We start from the raw sequence: 22,850 nt of genomic DNA on the forward strand, positions 1-22,850 counted from the left end.
TCCATCACCAACTCCTGTGAGCCTGCTCAAACTCATCTCCATCGAGTCAGTGATGCCATCCAACCATCTCATCCTCTGTCATTCCCTGCTTCTCCTGCCTTCAATCTTTCCCAGCATCAAGGTCTTTTCCAATTAGTCAGTTCTTCACATCAGGTAGCCAAAATATTGGAGCTATAGCATCAGTCCTTCCAATAAATATTCAGAACTGATTTCCTTTAGGATTGACCGGTTTGATCTCCTTGCAGTCCAAGGGACTCTCAAGAGTCTTCTCCAACACCACAGTTCAAAAGAATCAATTCTCCAGTGCTCAGCTTTCTTTATGGTCCAACTCTCACATCCGTGCATGAATACTGTAAAAACCATAGCTTTGACTAGATGGACCTTTGTTGGCAAAGTAATGTCTCTCCTTTTTAATATCTTGTCTAGGTTTGTCATAGTTTTTCTTGAGGTCCTCAACTTCCTTTCAAATGGTTCAGCAACATATCAGGACAAAATATTAACAACTGTTGATTTCAGGTATAGCATATTCGCTGTGCTATTCTTTCCATTTTGGGTTTGAAATTTTCATGATAAGAGAATTACGAGAACAGAAAGATGTGGGGAGGCGGCCAGGATAAGCACCATGTAGATCTTGTGCTCAGGAATTTGGATTTTCACCTAAGCAGAAGGGATTGTAAGCCTCGGAGTGGCATGATCTGGTTTGCCCTGGCATCAAAGCAATTGCCTTGGATGTCCACCATCAGGTTTTACAGATGATGGAGGAGTCTCTCTAGAGGCCCACGGGAGCACGTTTCTGATTCTGATTCAGTGAACATTCCCAGCCAGGACCGTGTGTGCATTTACCTTACCTTCATTAATCTCACTTAGACTGCATGAAAACCTGCGATGTCCTCAATATTATCCTCAATTCTTAAAAATGAGGAAACTGAGACCGGAGGTGATCAGCTAAGGAGTCACCAGCCAGTGGGGACAGAGTCCAGGTCAGTTAGAACTTTAGCCCTGGAGCAGTGCTGAGTCATTATTCCACTTCTCCTAAACCAACCTCCAACATTAATCATAACTGATAAATTAATTGATTCATTACAGTCAAAGTTCCAAAGTGATTTTTCTGGAAGGCAACTGTAAAATGAGGAGTGCTGTCCCAGAGTGAGGTTAAACTGAATTGCACTTATGGTCCAGTGGACCCTGCTTGTCTCTATAAAAAAGATCGCCCACAGAGACCCCCAAGCTCTGCCTTGCCCTCGGAGATCTGCAGCTGTGGTCCCGGGGTGGGAGCGGCAGTACCGGCACTAATTCTCAATCACACAAGGACTAAGGCTGCTTGTGTGTCTGTTTCAGCCCATCACAAATTACATGAAATTCACATATTTAATCTTTCTTGCCCTCTTATTCAAGAGAGAACTAGTGGTGTATTGTTAGGCCACGAGACAAATCGTCACTGTTATCCACGTTCTTAACTGGAGGCAGCCTGTCTTTCGTTAGCAAGAATTCTGAATAAACATTGTTGCTCTTTGAGATCACTCATAAGCAGCCCCCAGGAGACTGCAATTATACCCGTTTATAATTCTCCTACCTCCCAATCTAACCCTTGATTCATGAATGTGCACTTTTAGGCGTCAGGCATTAGAATAAATTAGACTATACAATTACGCGTAATTAAGGAGGGAAATGGGTACCTCGCTGCAAAGATGAGCCCTGTTTTGCTGAAGTAAAGCATGTCTATGTCAGCGTGCCAGCCCAGGGAGGCAGCATGAAATACAATTAATGTTCTTTAGATTTAATGGGGGTTTATGGTGCTGTTTTTCATTATCACAATATCTCAAGAAATGTAAACAGTGTTCCTCTAACACAATGGCAGTTCTACAGACAAGACAGCTTGAGTCTCAGTGAAAACTCAGCAGAACCAACCGCAAATTCACAATGTTAGGGATGGTGCTGGGATTTGTATTTTAAAACCGGTGCAAAATGGTCCCCACTGAGGAGCTGAGACGTTCCATTCCCAGCCCCCTGGGGGTGACTCTGCAGCCTCTTCGGCTTTGTAGCAGCAAGGTTACAGACAAACTCCTGTGGGTTATTGAAGCCACCTGTGCTTCACTTCTGAGGCTCGCTCACATTCCCAGGCCTCCCCTCTGTAGCCCTATTTCTACTCTTCTCCTTCACAGGCCAATTTGTTCAAGACATGTTAAAAGCCTGACTTTTACAACCCTCATAAAATCCCATCTACTCCAATCCAAGTGCAGCCAGCAGTGCTCGGACAATCAGACCGAGTTTCAGCCCTTTGATGGAGATAATCACACAGCAGGAATGATTTTTGTTGTTGTTACATAGGAATCCCAAGGAAACGGAAGGGCCTTCTGGCCAAGCCAGGTAGATAGAACAAGATGGGCATTCTGCAGAGAGGGCTGCCAAAGAAGCCGCCAGAGGAAGAAAGGAGGCTTGTGGGTGTCGAGAGAAAGGTCCCCTAGAGGTTAAACCAACTCGAGGGAGTGGTGTGAGGAGTCTGAAAAGCCCGATTTTCCAGCCAGGACCAAGGCGATCACAGTGAGAGATGACGTCAGGGTGAGGAGGGACACAGGATGGTGGGGTTGGACACAGGAAAGGCCACAGAATCTGGAGGTGGGAGGTTCTGAGAATTATCCTGAGCCCCCACCCAGGTCCCCGCCCAGCAGTGGCTGAGTGACTTCCCAGGCTAGGGGGCATCTGAACCCCTGAGGCCCCTGGTGTTTCCCAGGAGGACCCTGCGCTCCCAAATGGGGCCAGGAGTCCCCACCTGCCTGCAGGGAACCTGGGAAACTTAGGCCGAGGCCTCGGACCCAGACGACCGTGGGTTTGCTGAGAATTACCGGGAAAAGAACGTGGCCAGAGGGCACTTTGCAGACCCTCAGGCCCCGTGAGTGTCTGAGCTGGTGAGTTAAGTCCTGACCTGAAGCTGGATCCACAGCATCTGCCTGCAGTAGACACATGCTTGATTGCACACAGAGGCATGTGTAAACACGCACAAAGAGGCACTCACACACAAGATCCATCCCCTTCTTCCTCAAAAAGGATAAGAAGCGAGCCACGGACATCATGTTTGGTCTTTGAACAGCAACAGCTGAAAGAAGAACTATCCAAAACAGATAATCAAATGACACCATCTCAGCCCTGCCTACAGCCCCATGTAGGCAATCGTGAGCTGCCCCTCCACTGCTGGGGTTCCCTGATGAGTGGACAAGGATCCAGGAGACTTAGCACGGCCCACTTAGGGAAGGGAGAACCATGTTCGTAAACGTGAGGCCTCAAGGAAGGCAATGTGGTTTTGAACTTTTGGGGGATGGGATTCCCCTTGACCTCTGAAATGCTCCCCAGAACCCAACACAAAAAGCAAGCAAAAGGCAGATCTCACCTCTCTCCTCCACCCCTCGCCCCCGAGACACCCCCATGGGGCTCTGAGGTCCCAGTGAGAAAACTGCTACCATAGCAAAAACGTATCCCAAAGTCAGGCACCGCCTTGAGTGGGTCAGAATCCCATTTGTCAACTTTGTGACCCTTGACCTTTCTGAGCATCGGTTTTCTTGAAAGATGAAGAGGATTACATGAGATAACCTGCTGTAAACACTCAGGCGTGAGCCATAGAACTGCACTGTGCAGCATGGGCTCCCCTAGCCCCATGGGGCTGGTCTGAATTGAGAGCTGCTGTAAGTGTCAAACACACACCAGATTCCCCAGACTTAATAAGACAAAACTGTAAGATACCTCATTAATAATTTGCATATTGATTACACATTGAATTGATACTATTTTAGATATGCTGCTGCTGCTGCTAAGTCGCTTCAGTCGTGTCCGACTCTGTGCGACCCCATAGACGGCAGCCCACCAGCCTCCTCTGTCCATGGGATTCTCCAGGCAAGAACACTGGAGTGGGTTGCCATTTCCTCCTCCAATGCATGAAAGTGAAAAGTGAAAGTGAAGTCGCTCAGTCGTGTCCGACTCTGTGCAACCCCATGGACGGCAGCCTACCAGGCTCCTCCATCCGTGGAATTTTCCAGGCAAGAGTACTGGAGTGGGTTGCCATTGCCTTCTCCCATTTTAGATATACTAAGTTAAAAAAACTATATTATTAAAATTAATTTTACCTTTTTCTTTTTTCAATGCAGCTAACAGAAAATGTTACACTACATACATAGCCAGCTTTATGCTTTATGATTCTCCCAGATATCAGCAATAGGCACTCTGCAGCAAATGCATCCCTTTTGCAAAGACGAGGCCAAAAGGGTGGGGCGTCCTCACTATTTTTCGTCAGTCCTAGTGAACAGGTAAGCCTCACATTTTGATCCAAAGCAAAAAGAGGGCAGAAGATGAGCAACTTCAGTGGTCCCAAAAGGTGGGCACCAGAATCTGATTTGGAAAAGCAAAATGCCAGGTTTTTCTGATTTACTTGGACTGTCAGTTGATCTAGGGGTAGCTAAGGGAGATTATGGTGAGAGGAGTCTTCAGCCCCAATCAGGTCAGGATGCTCAATTCGAATTTCGGCTAAACAATGGAGAATTTTTTTGTATAGGTACATCCTCATGGGCCTTCCATATGTTTAGTCACTAAATATGACAACCCCAGCTGGCATGAAAGACTGCAACAGAGAAAGGAGAAGCTATGTTGAAAAGTAACAATGCCCTGTGATTTAAAAACATAACTCTGGAGCCAAATGTCTTGGGTTCAAATCCTGAGTCCATTACTTACACCTGTGTGACCTTGGGCCTGTTACTTAACCTCTCTGTGACTCGGTCTGCACATCTGTAATATGGGTCTAATAATACTTCCCTTGTAAGAGGGCTACTCGGTTTACATCAGTTCACCACCGCCGGCAAGTATACTGATCTACAGCTGAGGCTTTTTTTCTCTTAGCAACTCAGCTGTGCTTTCTGCAGCTACTAGTTGCTTCTCTGGCGGCCCTTTGCCCACCCCTATCATCCCTGCCCTCTTCTGGGAGGCTGGGGACGGGGGAAAGCGCGGTAGACAGCACCACCTTGAGTCGAATTCCTCCCCTTTCAGAGGAGGCCACTTTCTCCTTTCTTTGCTATTCCCGGACCATTTCTGGGCAACTGGCAGCTATTTTCACGTGAGCTCAAGTTAACGTCTCGAGGAGCTCCCAGGGCGCGTGGGCAGTTCACACTGCGATCTAGCCGCCGGCCCCGGCTCCAGCCCGCGTTTCCGAAGGCTAACATGTGTGGTTAGAGGCGAGCGCGGGGCTTTCAGGGAAGACGGTCGGGTGTTTGCAGACCAGGGCGAGCCCTTGTGAAAGCAGATAAAAGAAAACATTTATTAACGTGTCATTACGAGAGGAGCGCCCGGCCGGGGCTGTCGCAAGCCCCGTGGAACACCTGGCTCCTTCGAGCTCCGAAGGAGGAGAAAAAGAAAGCGGAAAGGAGGCGAGGATTCTTTCTCTTCGTTTCCAGCCAAGTGGACCTGATCGATGGCCCTCCTGACTTTATTGCGATATTTGATTTATTAGGGATACCCTCCTCGTGCGTGTGTGTGTTAACACACACACCCCCGCGCAAGCACGGCTCGGGCTCGCGTCCCTCCCTCATTTCCAGCTCCGGGGCGAATCCCACAGCTGTTTCAACTCTCCACCGAGGGCGAGCGGGAGCGAGTGTGTGCCGGGTGAGTGTGCGTCTGTGTCCCGGCGAGGGTGCGCGCTCGGCGCCGGGAGCGCGGCCAGCGGGGTCCCGAGGCATCGGGAGGCGGAGTGCCGCTCCGACCCCCGCTCTCCGCCACTGCCCCGTCCGGGGCCGGACTTCGGGGCCAGGGCCGGACTTCGGCGCAGCAGAGCCCGGGCCAGCCGGGCCGCCTGTCCTTCCAGCCGGAGGTAAAGCGCTCGCGCGCGGTGGGGCGCTGGGAGGGCGCCGCGGCGGGGTCCCCGCGGCGGCCCGCCCGCCGCTCCCCGCCCCGCGCGGAGGCTGGGGGTGCAGGCGGGGGGCGGGGCGGGCCGAGCGGTGCCCGGGGGCTGGCTTGGGTGGCGCGGCGGGGCCGGACCAGGGCGATGCGAGAGCGGCCCGGGTGGGGCGCGGACCCGGACTTTGGCGAGGGCGGCGCGCCGGGGCGGGGGCCGAGGGCGGAGAGGCGGGAGGAGGCGGAGGAGGGGAGGAGGAGAGGCGGCACTCGCCGGAGATGCGGCGGCGGCAGCAGCGGCGCGGAGTCCCCTGCGCCCCGCTGCCCGGCCGGGCTGCGGCAGAGGCGGCGGCACCCCGCGCCGGGTGAGGCCGCCGGGGCCGTGCGCGCTGGTGAGTGGGGCGCGGGGGCCAGGTGGGCAAGGCGGGGGCTCCCGGCGGCCCTCGCCGGCCCCGGAGCCAGTGCGGCCGCGAGCGCCGCCCAGGTGAACCCGGGGCCGGTCCCGACCGCCCGGCGTCGGCCCCAGCGCGGAGCGCGGAGGTGGGACCCAGCGGGCAACGGGGTGGCGCCGGCGGGCCGCGGGAGGATGACCGGTTTGACCCCGCTGGCGGGCTGGGCGAGCGGGCAAGGACTTCCCACCGCGCCCCTGACCCACCGACACGCCTCGCGGAGCCGTGGAGGCCTCGGGGGCCGCGCTCCTGGACTCGCCGGCCGCAGGGGGATGGCCTCCTGGACCCTTTTGAGTTTAGACCCAGCGGAGCGGCTAGTAGCCAGACCACGTGGGGCTTGTCCGGGCAGGACACGGGAAAGCGGTGGACCGGATCTTCAGAGTGGGAACTTGCAGATACCGAAAGGGCAAATAGGATTATAAAGACAAACTTCCTCCCAGGCTGGGTCAGAACCAGTTCTCATCTCCTTGTAGACAGAGGCCCCGGGCGCCCGAGGATTTCGGAAGTGTGACAGTGAAGCTGCAGCGATTTCTAGGAGTGTACTTTTTTTAAAAAAGCATTCTTTATAGTAGTTCATTCATTCGTTCTACAAGCGTTTGTGAAGCACCTCCTGGTGCCTGGCACCACCGTTACGTTCCAGAGAGAAGCGATGAACAGAAAACCTGGTTTCTGAGCAGTGGGAGCTCTTAGTTCACTTGGAGGGCAGCTGGGGAAAGAGATGCAGTCTAAGCGGGGGAAGGAGACACACGCAAATCCTGATTTTGCCCAATGACCTCTGTCTGCAACTTCTTGTCTGGACACTGAAGACCACTCTGCCTGCACACAGTAGGACAAGCCCATTTTGGCAACCCCTTTTCTCCTCCACCTTCCTGAGAGTTCTGAATATTCCCTGCCCCCTCTCCTCTCTGGCAGCCTTTCCTGCAGCTTGTTTTAATTACTTTTTGAGTTAAAAGTCAATATTTAATTAACCAAGTCATTACATTCAGCTTACGTTTGAATCTGGGTATTTACACATCTGTGCATGTTGGGGCGCCCGCCCGTGCACCCCTCCATCTGTCCCCTGCTTCTCTCCTACAGGGCTGCCCTCACTGTCTTTGCGGCAGAGAAGGAAGGATGCTCTCAAGCTGGTTCTCTGGGGGCCAGAGAAGCAGGGAGGATGGGCTTTCCCTGGAGGACAGCCTGCGCCTCTCCCCAGAGCAGGAAGAGTTGCTCTCTTCTTGCAGTTTAATAGCGAAGGGGATTTCTTGCTGCATCTCCACTCCCCATTACAGAGCCACTGGAGGGTTTTAATTAAATTGAAACCATTCATTCCATATAGAAAGAGGGTGGGGAGGAGACTAAAGATCACTTACCTGGTGAGAGAGGTTCTCCCAGGTTTGCTTGTCCGTGTGTGGAAGCTAGAGCTCATCACAAGTCTGTCCAGGTGTGTCATTTAGTGCCCTCATTAGCAGCTCGATGGGGGATGGCAGGCTTGGCTGATGCCTGTTGGATATTTGCATGTGAAGGATCTTCCTTGGGCCAAGTTTATGGACATAAATGCATGATGTTGGCATGGCTACAGTGGATAAGAGGCAGTGTGGCTTTGGGCTTTGTGTATATTTATTGGGTTTTTAAAATTTGAGTTTATGGCATTTTCTGAAACCTTAATTATATGTTAAGTTTTCAGACTTGAAGGTCGAATGATGATTTGATTGTAGAAAGCCTCAGCCTGGAGAAGGACCCTGTGGCTGTGTGTATGCGTGCGCACGTGCATACACACAGGCATGTGTGTGTCCCCTGCCCAACTCTTCCCTTGAACTGCCATCCTGAGGACCTAGCTGGTGTGCACTCGCACACCCGGACACTTGAAGATCCTTTGGATTTGGAAATAACATTTCCCTCTTCCTTTCCCCGGATTTGTTTGATTTATCTGTTTGGACCTGCCTCAAGGGGGCAGAGTCTGGTCTCTGGAGTTAGCCAGACGGAGAATCACGCCCAACTCCATCCAATCTGTTCTTAGACTTCCACCCCTCAGAAAGAGACCAAAAGCCTTGCCCTGCAAAAGAATATCAACATTTCTGACCAGCTAGTAGTTAAGAGAGCGCTTAGTCTAGACTTGAGATGACAGCTAACACTTAAGAAGCAGTTCATGGGCCAAGCACTCTTCTAAATCCTTGTACATAATAACATTTAATTCACACAAAACTCCCGGGAGGTAGGTCCTCTGATTGTCGTCATGTTAAAGAAGAGGAAACTAAGTCACTGAGAGGATTGTGACTTTCTGACAGCCGGTCAGTCATCAAGCCGGGATTGGTGAGACCCTGGGGCCCAGGGTCCACTCTGACCCACCGTATTCTTCCCCCTCCTTGACCTTGGCCTCTTTTCCAAGTGTTGTGCAGCAAAAGAACACAATTAGACAATCAGACTTTGGAAGGCAGAAGCCCCTCAAACCTCCAATGTTGGGGAGCCTGGGCTGTGTATTTTTAATCTCAGGGCTGGGGTGCCTTGAGGAAAACACACGACTGCCTGGCCATGTTCCCTCCTCCCTACAAGTATACACACACACACACTCCTCTAGTCAGGATGCAGAGGGACTCATCACGCAGGGGCTGGCGTAAAAGAGCCATGAGATCTGAGGTGAGGGTTTGTGCCCCTTGAAGGTACAATGGGTGAAACTTCGCCTAGAGGTGTGGCCCTCGTGTGGTTGGTGATGAGGTCGCCTGAGCCTGGAGGGGTGCTCCAGGGGTCCAGGGCCCTTTGCTTCAGGCCTGGGCCCTGTGAGACCAGTGGATATGGAAGGTGCGGCCGCCTCTCAGGACTCACCTCCAGGCGAGGGAGGCCTCACCCAGGTTCCGTGGGCCTCCTCGTGATGGGCCCTGGTGAGGAATCTGCAGGGCCCCTGATCTGGATTCAAGGCACTAGCTAATTGGAAGATCATTAAGATCATTATAATTAATTGGCACCCTGATAAATGGCGTGATTGCCTAATTGGGTGGTTGCTAGGGAACGAGGCCTCACTCGGAGCCGGAGCCGAAAGGGGACATGGCGTGGGGCTGGCCGCAGGTGGGTATCAGGGTTACCAGCTCAGCCGGTTAATGGGTGGGAAGCCAGAGCCATCGCCACTCGCATCAGCTGGTCTTTACTGGGCAACTGCTTGTGTAAATCACAAGTGGATTATCAGTTAGGGGATATTTTCCTAGAAGGACTGAAAAGTAACCAGGATCTTTTTTCTTGTAAGCAACAGAAAGCTGGGGTTGGGGGGAGGGGCAGGGGCAGGGAGGGATCACAAATCAGTGTTAGGAGAGAAGGGGACTTACTGGCTTCCATGACTGAAAATTGCTAAGGGAACAGCTTCAGGCTCAGCTGAGTCACCGCTCAGGTTCTGGCCTGAGAATCTGTTCCTCTCCGTCTCTGCACTTCCTTCCATGGGGATGGTTTCTCTCTCCTGCCTGCCGAGGGGCAGGCAGGCTCTGGCACCGCGGTCAGGAGAGCCAGTGCGTGCCTGGCTACCAGCCCGGCTGTGTGATCCACGGCACGTTACTTAGCCCACGTTACTCTGCCTTCGTGTTTTCATCCAGCCAGTGACGATGATCATAGCACCCCTCTCCTGGCTGGTAGGAAAGGATGGAATGAGATGACTGGTGTCAAGTGCTTAGCCTGGCATCTGACACAGGCAAGCCCTGGGGAAACACTGACTATTCTCGTGACTAAGGTGTTGAGTTCAAGAGCTGTCCCCCTCATCCTCTCTCCTTTGAGCCCACCAGAAAAGAATAAGCTTCCTTTCTGGTAATGCCCACCCAAGCCCCAGGCATCTATCTGATTGGACTGTTTTACATCACGTGTTCTCTCCAAGCCGATCACTGGTCACAGAAATGAGTCGCTAACCATGGTCTTCAGGCCAGGCTCCCAGGCTCCACCCTGTACTCAGGGGTTGGGGCAGACCAACTGAAACCCCAAAGCCCCAGGGGACACCAGGGAAAGGAGGGCTGGTTGCTGGAGAGGTGACAGCCAGTGCCTGTGATGGGGGTGGGGGTGGACATGAATGGGAGAGATCATGGCTAGATGGACCTGCTTCCAATTCGGTTGAAGTGGGGACCATAGAAACAGCTCCTGGGTGGGCAGCCTCCCCCACCCCTTCACTGGGTCAACAAGAATTAGAAGCTGAACTTTTCTCCCTCAGTGTCTGACGTGTGTCACCTGGCCTCAATTCTGTGCTTTCTGGTGGCCAGGGGCAGCGTTTGCCCAACCTTCCACCACGAAAATCGCCTGGAGGCTTTTGTTTAAAAAAAAAAAAAAACACTCAAATTCTAGATCCTGCTGAATCAAACTCTCAGGGAAGGCTCTGGCTGTTGGAAGGGAACCAGACTGCTGTGTGTATGTGTGTGTGTGTGTTCCATGTGAGCAGAGAGGTGGAAAGAGGGCCCTCGCCTGTGTCTATCTTGTCCTCCTGTCTGTTGCAGAGGCTGCCAGAAGGCAGAGGAAATGCTCTAAGTGAGATCGGGCATATAAAGGTGTTCTGTATAGATTAAGACAGAGAAGGCAATGGCACCCCACTCCAGTACTCTTGCCTGGAAAATCCCATGGATGGAGGAGCCTGGTAGGCTATAGTCCATGGGGTCGCTAAGAGTCGGACACGCTGAGTGACTTCACTTTCACTTTTCACTTTCATGCATTGGAGAAGGAAATGGCAACCCACTCCAGTGTTCTTGCCTGGAGAATCCCAGGGGCGGGGGAGCCTGGTGGGCTGCCATCTATGGGGTCGCACAGAGTCAGACACGACTGAAGCGACTTAGCAGTATAGATTAAGAGGGCATTCCTCTTATTTGTCAGTGCACGTGTGTTTACTGAGCAACTACAGTGTGCCAGGCTCTGTGTTAGGCATTAGGATGGGCAAGAGAGAACCAACATGGCATTTACATTCCAGAGGGTGAGAAGATAATACACAAGCAAACAAGTCTGAGACTTTTTCAGAAAGTGACAGCCTCTATGGTGGAAACAAGTTGAAAGTGTAAAGTGTTAGTTTCTTGTCCGGCTCTTTGCAACCCCATGAACTGTAGCCTGCCAGGCTCCTCTGTCCATGGGATTCTCCAGGCAAGAACAGTGGAGTGGGTTGCCATGCCCTCCTCCAGGAACAAGATAGTAACATGACAGAAATGATGGGGGCGGGGCACAGCTTTTGACAGGTGGTCAGGGAGGCCTGTCTGAGGATGTGACTTTTAAGCTGTGACCTAAATTTTTTGAGATGAGCCCACAACCTAAGGAAGAGCATTCTGGGTAGAAGGAACAGCCAGTGCAAAGGCCTGGAGATGGAGAGGGGTGGCCTATTTGAGACACCAGTTTAAAACACGAGGTGAAGTTCGATGGTCTGAAGGGCAGTGAGTAAGAAGAGGGGTAGTGGGGAAATGAGGTCAGTGGTGAGAAATGAGGGCCAGGGAGAGAAATTCATTTTTTATTTCAAATGAAATGAAAACCATTGGAGAGTTTTAAGTCCGGGAATGACAAGATCAGTATTTTAGAAAGATCTCAGTGGCTACCATGAGAAGGATGCTTTGTAAGAGGAAGCTGGGATATGAGTTTGCGAGCTCATATTGGCCAGGATTTTGGTGGTAGCAGAGGAAATGGAGTGAAAGGGGTGAATTGGAGATGTATCTTGAAGGCGGAACCAGTGGAACTTTCTGATGGATTGGATGCTCAAAGTGAGGGAAGCACTGTAGTTTCCAACCAAGGACAGCTCTGCCCCCCCAGGGGACATTTAGCAATGTCTGGAGATGTTTTGGGGGGGCTTCTCAGGTGGCATTAGTGGTAGAGAACCCCGCCTGTCAATGCAAGAGACTTAAGAGACACGAGTTCGATCCCCAGATCAGGAAGATCCCCTGGAGGGGGGCATGGCAACCCACTCCAGTATTCTTGCCTGAAGAATCCTCATGGACAGAGGAGCCTGACTGGGGCTGTAGTCCATCAGGTCACAAAGAGTCAGACATGACTAAACGACTTAGCACAAAAACATGGAGACGTTTTGATTGTCACACTAGGGAGGGGATGCTGCTGGAAACCAGTGGGTGGAGGCCAGGGATGCTGTTAACCATCTTCAACGTGCAAGACACCCCCAACCCGGACAATGAGAAATGAGGCAGCCCCAACATCTCTAGGGCCAAGGAGTCAAAGATAACTGGGCAGCTTGGTGTAGGGTGATTGGTATAGAGAAGATGAGCAGAGAAGGTTTGGAGGAGGGAGGCTGATCCAGAATTTAGTTTGGAGATGTGGAGTGTGAGATGACACTCGTCCTGGGTGGCCAGAAGCTCACTGGGTGCTGCATACACAAGTCTGGAGCTGTGTGGGGCTGGCACCTGAAATTAAGAGAGTCATCAGTGCATCCATGTTATTTTAAGCCTTGGGACTGGACATAATCATTTAGGGAGAATGTGTTTTGTTCTCTTGTGGGGTTTCCGCCCTCTTCCCTCCCCACTGCAATGCCTGTCATGCATCTATTTGATGAATATTTTTAGCACGTCCCACACTCTCACCTCTTTATGACGGTCCTGAGAGACTCCCAAAGGCTCAGGCTGAAACCACTGCCCCCCCGCCACCATCCATCTCCTCATTGCTCCGTGATTAGCAGACAGAGCTAAACAGTGATCACTCTGCAACAGATGCCCTTGGGAAACTGCTTAAGTTCGTAAGGATCCTGGCCCTTAAACAGGCAGCACAATACCTCCTTGGTAGAACAGCTGTTAGCCTGGTCTCCAGAGCGTCTCCTCTAGCCCAGACCCAGACTTCATGGAATTCTCTCTAACCAGCAGCCGCCACTGTTTTGAATTTTCCACGGTCTCTTATTATGATTCCAAAACACACGTTGCCCAGTGGCCCTGGCTTCTGATGTGTAGCTTCACCTTGCAAAAGGCCTGGATCCACAGCTTTGCACACCTGGGCCTCACTTCAAACTTGGATGAGTTCTATCCCAAACTCTAGAGTCGTTATGAAGCAGGGCTTGTGTGTGTGAGTTGATGGGGAGGGCCGTCCCCAGGGACCATGAGCGGTACCCAAGATGTGTTTGGCCAGGTGGAAGCCAGATGTGTTAGGGGGAGAATGCTGCCAATAGCCTTTCTTATTGAATCAAGACCAGGGCCCCAGTGGGTGACTTGACCCACCTTGGCAGCCAGAGAAGGGGAGTGTTTTCTTAAAAAACAAAAGTCCAGGAGATGTTCATGCTCTGGTGAAAATTAGATCATCCAAAAGCAGCATTTCTGGCATGTTCCAGAGACAGGCAGTGTCCACAGACTTCTGATTGCAGGCCACTTACCTCAATATTTCAGAGAACAGAAAAACCTACTAGAGTCTTAGTGGTTTGGAGTCCTAATCATCTGGCTGAGGGTGGCTTATACAGTAGAAAACACTTAAATCTCACATAACAGGAGTCCAAAGCAGGGGAGCCCAGAGGCCAATTTGTTGGTAAAATAGTGTCATCAAGAGCCCAGGCTATTCCTAGCCTGTTTGTCTGTCCTCAGCCTGTCTTTGGTCTTTGTTGCTTCATGATCTTAGATGGCTGCCACAACTCTGGACATTACATCCCCATCAGTTCAGTTCAGTTGCTCAGTCATGTCTGACTCTACAACCCCATGGACAGCAGCACGCCAGGCTTCCCTGTCCATCATCAACTCCCGGAGCTTGCTCACACTCATGTCCACTGAGTCGGTGATGCCATCCAACCATCCCATCCTCTGCCATCCCCTTCTCCTGCCTTCAATCTTTCCCAGCATCAGGGTCTTTTCCAGTGAGTCACTTCTTCACATCAGGTGGCCAAAGTTTTGGAGTTTCACCTTCAGCATCAGTCCCTCCAATGAACACCCAGGACTGATCTCCTTTAGGATGGAGATGGTTGGATCTCCTTGCTGTCCAAGGGACTCTCAAGAATCTTCTCCAACAGCACAGTTCAAAAGCATCAATTCTTTGGCACTCAGCTTTCTTTATGGTCCAACTCTCACATCCATACATGACTACTGGAAAAACCATAGCTTTGACTAGACGGACCTTTGTTGGCAAAGTAATGTCTCTGCTTTTGAATGTGCTATCTAGGTTGGTCATAACTTTTTTTCCAAGGAGCAAGCATCTTTTAATTTCATGGCTGCAGTCACCATCTGCAGTGATTTGGGAGCCCCCAAAAAATAAAGTCTCTCACTGTTTCCATTGTTTCCCCATCTATTTGCCATGAAGTGATGGGACCAGATGCCATGATCTTAGTTTTGTGAATGTTTAGTTTTAAGGCAACTTTTTCACTCTCCTGTTTCACTTTCATCAAGAGGCTCTTTAGCTCTTCTTTGCTTTCTGCCAAAAGGGTGGTGTCATATGCATATGAGATTATTGATATTTCTCCCAGCAATCTTGATTCCAGCTTGTGCTTCATCCAGCCCAGCATTTCTCATGATGTACTCGGCATATAAGTTAAATAACCACGGTGACAATATACAACCTTGACGGACTCCCTTCCCGATTTGCAACCAGTCTGTTGTTCCATGTCCAGTTCTAACTGTTGCTTCTTGACCTGCATACGTATTTCTCAGGAGGCAGGTCTGGTAGTCTGGTATTCCCATCTCTTTAAGAATTTTCCATAGTTTGCTGTGATTCACACAGTCAAAAGGCATTGGCGTGGTCAATAAAGCAGAAGTAGATGTTTTTCTGGAACTCTCTTGCTTTTTCAATGATCCAATGGATGTTGGCAGTTTGATCTCTGGTTCCTCTACCTTTTCTAAAACCAGCTTGAACATCTGGAAGTTCACGGTTCATGTACTGTTGAAGCCTGGCTTGGAGAATTTTGAGCATATTTTGCTAGTGTGTGAGATGAGTGCAATTGTGCAGTAGTTTGAGCATTCTTTGGCATTGCCTTTCTTTGGGATTGGAATGAAAACTGACCTTTTCCAGTCCTGCAGCCACTGCTGAGTTTTCCAAATTTGCTGGCATATTGAGTGCAGCACTTTCACAGTGTCATGTTTTATGATTTGAAATAGCTCAACTGGAATTCCGTCACCTCCACCAGCTTTGTTCATAGTGATGCTTCCTAAAGCTCATTTGACTTCGCATTCCAGGCTGTCTGGCTCTAATCCAGTGATCACACCATCATGATTATCTGGGTCATGAAGATCTTTGTTGTACAGTTCATCTGTGTAGTCTTGCCACCTCTTAATGTCTTCTGCTTCTGTTAGATCCATACCATTTCTTTCCTTTATTGTGCCCATCTTTGTATGAAATGTTCCCTTGGTACCTCTAATTTTCTTGACGAGATTTCTAGTCTTTCCCATTCTATTGTTCTCCTCGATTTCTTTGCATTGAAATATTCCCATACAAAATGGGAATAGAAAGCAGGATTCATTGCTACCTCTTTTACTTAGCAAAATTCTTCCAAGGACACCCCCACACCAGCAGACTTAGCTTTATGCTTCACTGGCCCAGGGTTGGGTTTTATACTCACCTCTAAGCCAAACACTGACATGGGAAATAGGTTTTTTATGTTTGACTTAGCTCAGTGGTTCACCAAATTAGCAGGCCAAACACCCTCTTCTTATAGCAAATGTATTTTGCCAAGTTTCCCTGAAGTGAATTCATAGATTATTATTAAAATATATGTGCAGATAGATTATATAAAGTATCCTGACAGTAATTTAAAGGAAAACTAAAAAGGAAATTGATTTATAATTAAGCTATATATTGAGCCTATGAACACTTAGCATATTATGTCAGAGGGTGTAATGAAGCAGATGTTCACACTGGGGCAAAATCATGGAGATCTGACAGCTCCGAAAGCAGTGAGATACATACAGATGTTTGGCTTTGACAGCTCGAAGACCACCAGTGCTGTGGCCATACGCAATATGCTTTTCCAAAATAGAGAATGGCCTACCAAAATTTCCGAGTGAAACAAGCTACCGTCTTCCCTCAAGTTCCCTAGTGGTCATATTCCCAGAAGACTTGGTTTAGGATAGAACCGCACAAAAGTATCTTTGGAGTTTATATGTAAAATGGAGTTCATGTCTCAGGTCGGGCAGTATAAAAAGCTGTTTCACCTCCGTGGGTGTCTGGCGGGATGTTAGAAAGTCGTGCTGCAGTTGGGCTGATTCTTCACTGTGTGGAGCATGTTGAATTGTCCGCATTTCCTGCACCCCCGCTAGACAGCAGAAACATCCCCCAGTCACGTGACAACCAAAAACTCATGAATTCCTGAGAAACACCTCTTGGGACAATTTCACACCTTTGAGTCTACTGGCTTAGACTAATGCTGGTTGTTGCCAGAGGGCAGCAAGTTCCATCCCCTGAAAAAATTGGATCCTGTAGACCAAAGAACGACCAGAAGGGGAGGCACGTGCAGTTTCTGCCTCAGAGTTCTTCCCAAGCTCCTTTCTGCCCCTCACCCTCCTATTGACATATTCCTGAAATGTCCCGGTCGGTCCAGCCAGTGAAATAAACCCACGTGGTTGGCATGGGTTGGCCTCTGCAGTGAATGGGGTGATGAGTTCTTGGGCTAACCTAGGTATCGGTGGTTTCCACCTGGGCAGGAGATGAAGATGATACAGGTGATTGCACAGAAGAACTCACTGAGAACCCGTGTGTCATAGTGGGTAAGGGCATGAACTCCAGAACCAGACTTCCTGGTTTGAATCCCAGCTGGGCCACACAGAAGCTGGGTGGAGCTGGGCAAGTCACTTAACCTCTGTAAGCCTCAGATCCCTCTTCTGTAAAACGTAGGTAATCCCAGTAGCATCCTCCTAGAGTTACTGTGAAACACCAGAACAGTGTGTGGGCACATGGGACATTGCCTCCAAAGGCAGATATTACTATTGCTTTTATTTGTAGATCCTTTTTAGCTTTTTTGAGTTGAGATATAATTGACATGTAACACTGTGTTCATTTTAGATGTATACACATAATGATTTGATATATGTACACATTGCAAAATGATTACCCCAGTAAGTTTTAACATCCATTCCACACATACTTAGTTTTGTTTTGTTTTCTATGATAAGAGCTTGTCAGATCTACTCTGTTAGCAACTTTCAAGCATACAATACAGCTTGTTAATTATAGTCCCACGCTGTAACTCACATGCATGAGACTTACTTATTTTATATGTGGAAGTCTGTGCCTTTGACCGCCTTCACCCATTTCGCTTATCCTTCACCCCTCACTTTTGCAGCCGCCAATATGCTCTCTATCTGTGAGCTCAGTTACGGGTTTGCTTTTTTAGATTTCACTTACACGTGAGATCATGCAGTATTTGTCCTTCTCTGACTTATCTCACTTAGTATAATGCCTTAAGGTCCATCTGTGCTGTCACCAGTGACAGAAGTTCTTCATTTTTATGGCCGAATAATCCACTGTAGGCTATACCACATTTCCTTTGTCCACTCACCCGTCGATGGACTCTTTGATTGTTTCCATATCTTGCCTGTTGTAAGTAATGCTTCACTGAGCATGGGGTGTACAGATAGGTTTTTGAGGGATTTCATTTCCTTAGGATAAATACCCAGAAGTGGAATTGCTGGATCATGTGGCAGTTCTATTTTTAATTTTCTGAGGAACCTCTACACTGCTTTCCATCATCGCTGCATCAGTTCTTTTTAGCTTTGAAGTGCTTTTACACCTAGCGTCCTGTGTGGTCCTTTGAGCCACTCTGCTTATGAGAAAGGCCATTGGTCTCCCTCCTACTGCTGAGGACCGTCCAGCTTAGCGAGGCGGCAGCAGGCTGAAGGCATAAGTGGGCTCAGGGCTTGATTCTATGACTTCTGAGCTGATGAGCTGTATCACGTTCGCCCCCCCTGCCCTGCCCCAACATACAGCTGAAGTTGGAGGGCTCCTGAAGCAGGAGAGTAAGCGCCTTGATGGAGTGCATTTCTGCAAAGTCACAATAGGGTTTGTGGGGGCTGGCAGCTCCTCAAAACAACCCTCCGTCCAGGGGCCCGCTGCCCCCACAGTAAAGTCTACTTGGCCCTGCACTGCCTGGCCTCCACTTCCGTCTCACTCCACACCCATCTAAGTGCATGACCCCCAAACATAGTGGCCTCTGTGTGCTGATGCCTCTGTCAAAAGTGCTGAAGTGAGAGCTGGAAAGAAAGAGACGTGGGGTTCAGGTTTTCCTTACACCGCGCCCGTGTCACTCAGTTCCATGACCTCCCTGGCCCACATGAGCGTTGGTGTTCGTCTTTTGTTGCTACACTTTGTTCACACCAAACGGCCACCCTTCTAGGGGCAATACGTTACAACTTCATTCAAATCTAGTATCTATGGGGTGCTTGTTGCCAGGCGTTTAATCATCAGGAAAGTGTTCGTTGCTCAGTCATGTCTGACTCTTTTGCAACCCCATGGACTGTAGCCCGCCAGACTCCTCTGTCCATGGGATTCTCCAGGCAAGCATACTGGAGTGGGTTATCATTCCCTTCTCCAGGGGATCTTCCTGACCCAGGGATTGAACCTGGGTCTCCTGCATTGCAGGCGGATTCTTTACTGTCTGAGTCACCAGGGAAGCCTTTAATCATCATGACAATCCTTTTAACCAGGGCCTGTTATCTCCATTTCAAAGTTGAGGAAACTGAGGCAGAGGATGTGATGCCCCCACAGGAAAAAGGAGCTCGACTTGTCTGTCTTTATAGCAGTGTACCAGCTGTTTGAAACTGATTGAAAGAATGAATGAATGATGTTCTCCCTAAGTGTTCTTCTGAGTAAAGCCACTGGCCCCAGGAGACCGAACATCTCGACTCACCGTAGGAAACCTTCCAGTCTCAGGAACAGGCTCTCATCAGTGTCATTCCAGGTCCTTTAGCTGTGCGTCTGCTGTGTAACAGATCACTCCCAGCTCAGTGGCTTAAAGCAATGATTATTTCTAACAAGATTATGGGTTGCCAGGTGGTTCTCGATTTGAGTGATGCCAGCTGGAAGGTCCAAAATGGCTCCACCCGAATGGCTGCCAGCGACTGTTGGTCCAGAAACGGTGCTCACGTGGGGCCATCAGCTGAAGTGCTCCATGCTCCTCCACGTGGTCTTTCCCCATGGCTGCTTGTACCTCCTCACAGTGTAGTGTCTCAGGATAGCCTGATATCTAAGAGCACACATATAAAAGCTGCCAGGCCTTCTTAAGGCTTCTGCTTCAGAAGTTCTAGGGGTCTAGGGGCAGGAGTGGCTGGCAGCCTCGTGGAGGAGGGGTTCCAAGGAGATAAATGCCCCCCTGCTTTTTCTGTTCTTAACGTTCCATTTGAGGGTCAGGGGCCCATTAAGAGAGTCTGACTGGACAGCTTTGGTCATGTGGTCACCCTTTGGTGACATGGCAGGAGAGGGTGGGGCATCTTAGCAGGAGAGAGAGAGAATCCTCCAAAGGAAATTGGGGTGCTGTTGTCAAGAGAAGGGGACCAGATGCTGGCCAGAAAGGAGGAGTTAGAAACCTCTGCACAGCCCCTGAATAAGGGGCTCTGCCCCAAGATGAGCAGTCAGCATTGTAGAATGAACGGATGGAGGATGGATGGATGAATATTTTTCAAGTCTGGTATAAGTGTATGCCCAAGTCTGCATGATGCTGTTCCAGGCAGGGACACCGTATTTCAGGCACTGCTAGGGGTTTGGGAGCCCCACCTTCATTATGTGGGCCAAAGCTAGCTCCCAGAATCCTGGCCATGCTCAGCATCTTCACTCCAAAGATGGGGCTGATTGAAGCTGGCCCTTCGAAAGGAGAGCATGCTCGGTGGTGACGGACCAGCCAGCCCAGTGGGTGGGCTCTTGCCTCCCCACCATGGACGCCGGGAGCCCGGACCCCACTCCCCTTCTTCCAGCCACTGTGCACCTGGATACCCAGTAACCTTGTGACACCCGGTGAGTCCCCCAGAGACCGATCCAGCTCCCAGAACACCTCTGACCCAGGCGCTCCTCCCCGGTGGCAGGCTATTTCCAGCTGCTGCTAATTAGACAGCACAGCACGCCAGGGTTGGGAACAGATCTGTCATTCGACATTCTCCCTGACTTCCATCTCTAAATTTAGCGGGTTATTTGGTAAAAGTTGCTTTAGACGCCCTCCCCCGCCTGTGAGTACAAGCTTCTCAAATGATTGTAAGCTTCAGGCTGTTTCCAAGGTGAGCTAATGAGACACGCATCTGCTAATAGCAGGGCGTGATGAGTGAGCAGGGTACACATGGCTGCAGATTGGGTGAAAGGGGAGAAATAACTGGATTATAAATACCAGGCAGTCAAAATAGCCTTTCACCTCTTTAATGTGTATACAAAAAACTACAATCTCTGAAAACCTAAATACAGGGTCTGTGGGGGTAAACAGTGCGGAGAACGGGTGGGGTTAACACATGGGAGGGGGTGGGACTGGAATCGCCAGCCCTGGCCATGGCTGTCTACACCGAGAACCAGCCCACAATTAGGCGTGAATAATGACTCTGTTGAGGTCCGACTTTATTGCTTTTGGCCAAAGGCCTTTTGCAGAAATAAGTCTGTAGCTCGCTGCCAGGGAAGCTTTTGTCTACAGCCAAGACAAAAGAACAAAGAACAGAGGTGGGAAGAACTGTATCTGATTCCTGTTTCCCCTAAACACCCAGGAAGGGTGGCAGGCGTGGCCTACCAGGAAAGCGTGGGCTGAGGGCAGGTAACGAGCAGCCTCACCTATACCAGGCGGCCACTCCTGCTCCTGCCATTCTGGTCTTTGCTCTGATCTTCACACGGACCCTGCTCGTTCCTACCACAGGGCCTTTCCCTTGCTTAGAAAGCATCGTGCCCACGACTGACTCTCTACCCCACCTCTGGTGTCAGCTCAGACACTACCTCCCAGAGGCTTCCCCTGATTTCCCCTATCTTGTCATCCTGACAGCTCCTTACAAGGCTCTTAAGATCATCTGGGATTCATCTTCATTCATTAAATCTGTCTCCACCACCAGGATGTCAGCTCCTTCAAGACAGAGGCCTGGCCTGCTGTTTCCCAGCATTCCACACAGCACTGGCACAGAGTAGGTGCACAGAAAAGACCACACAGCTTTGAAGGGCTGCAAATGGGCCCCCAGGCAAGCTCCAGGGGAGCTCTGTTTGGCCAGCTCAGTGTTTAAAATGTAGTGACTGTTTTGATTCTGAGAACGGCACCTCCAGCAGGGCACTCTCCACCCCTCCCTGTGACCCTAAACCCTTGTCACTCACTCCCGGCTCTTGCCTGGGCCCTGCAGGCATTTGGGTTTGTGTCCTCACTTTAGACAAAGGCCACAGCACACGGGTGTGTCTCCACAGGGCACCATTACGACATCAAACTTCCTGTGAGCCAGCCCACCCGCCTCCAGCCCACCTGGTCCCACTGAGTGGATTGAGTCTTGGCTCCTGGTGGGCGGGACCCAGGGGTCCTCATCTTAGGAGTCCCTGCCCCGGCCATTAACCTCTGAGTCATCAAGGAGTCCTGCTTTGCTTGCAAGAAAATGTCCAGTGTCCTTGGCAAGCAGGAATTTAACCGTAATGTCACTGTATTTGTTTCTCTGTGCTGCTGTCTGTTTATGGCTGGGGTTCTCACCTGGGGGCAATTTTGCCCCCTACCAGGGGACATTAGGCAATATCTGGAGACATTTTTTACGCCACCATTGGGGGTGGGTGCCTCTTGCGTCTAACAGGTGGCGGCCAGGGACGCTGCTCAACGCCCTGCAATGTGCAGCCGCTGCAGAGGATGACGCAGCCCCAAAGGCAGCAGTGCCCAAGTCGAAAGACCCCGGTTTAGGGCAGGTGGCGCTCATTCCCCGCGGAGGGAGAACACTGCCTCTGTAACTGCGTTTACTGAAATAAGAAAGGGGGCGAACAGAAAACTATCCTGCACAAACGTGAGTGCAGGTGACGAGCAGAGCTTCCGAGACCCTGACGTGTGGGGTGCTGGGGTCAAGGTCAATCAGGTCACCCTTTCGGGAGCTGAGCGGACCATTAGCTCCACACCAGAAGCCCCTGCCCATCTTCCCAGAACGTTCCTGGCAGCTGCCTATCAAACCCTAGGGTCAATTCTGGGAGAAGCAACGTGCCCTTGGGCCGAGTTCTGAAAGGTGAGAAGCTGTTTGCAGCTCTCCTGCCCAGCCAGGCTGTCTTAACATCCCTCCCAAACCCAGCCCAGCAGCCCCTAGCTGAAGTCTCCCACCAGGACAAGCCAGCAGCCCACCCATGTGACCAGGGCTGACAGCTTCGTGGCCTGGGCAGCCTCCCAGTGGACGGTGACCCTGAGCAGAGGGTCACGGCTCACGTCAGCAGGAGGAAAGGACCCGGGGAAGTGAGGACCAGTTCCCCAAAATCAGATCACCCACTTCTGTTTGGGTTCCTGTGTTGAGGAGGTGGCTTCCTTTCTACTTACAAAGAAGGGACTTTTTAAAAAGCAGGGATAAGTCAATGTTTTCAATGCAGATCTAACTGGGGCACCTCTGTTCTCTGAAGTGGCACAGGAGGAGAGGCAGTTACCATGCGTTCATGCCTGGGGCAGCTCGCTTTCTGCCTCTTCTGCTCCTTTCAGAATCAGCTGAGCACAGGCCCCATTGATCTAACCCCTTTGGGTCGTTCACAAAAGAGGAG

General features: G+C 50.6%; 1 protein-coding gene across 7 annotated transcripts in view; it reads left to right on the forward strand.

Moving 5' to 3' along the window:
• Positions 1–5,103: 5,103 nt before the first annotated feature.
• The window catches only part of SULF2 (sulfatase 2), a 125,932-nt gene continuing 108,185 nt past the window's right edge, over positions 5,104–22,850 (forward strand). For 2 of the 7 annotated variants that reach the window (XM_027558338.1, XM_027558339.1), the window contains exon 1: positions 5,159–5,845. The gene's annotated coding sequence lies outside the window, so the exon portion shown is untranslated. Of the gene's footprint in view, positions 5,846–6,138; positions 6,261–22,850 lie in introns of those variants that run through there. The other 5 variants (XM_027558336.1, XM_027558341.1, XM_027558335.1 and 2 more) reach the window with 5 other exon arrangements.

The sequence above is a fragment of the Bos indicus x Bos taurus genome, chromosome 13 (assembly GCF_003369695.1).
Source record: "Bos indicus x Bos taurus breed Angus x Brahman F1 hybrid chromosome 13, Bos_hybrid_MaternalHap_v2.0, whole genome shotgun sequence".
NCBI classification, from domain to species: domain Eukaryota; kingdom Metazoa; phylum Chordata; class Mammalia; order Artiodactyla; family Bovidae; genus Bos; species Bos indicus x Bos taurus.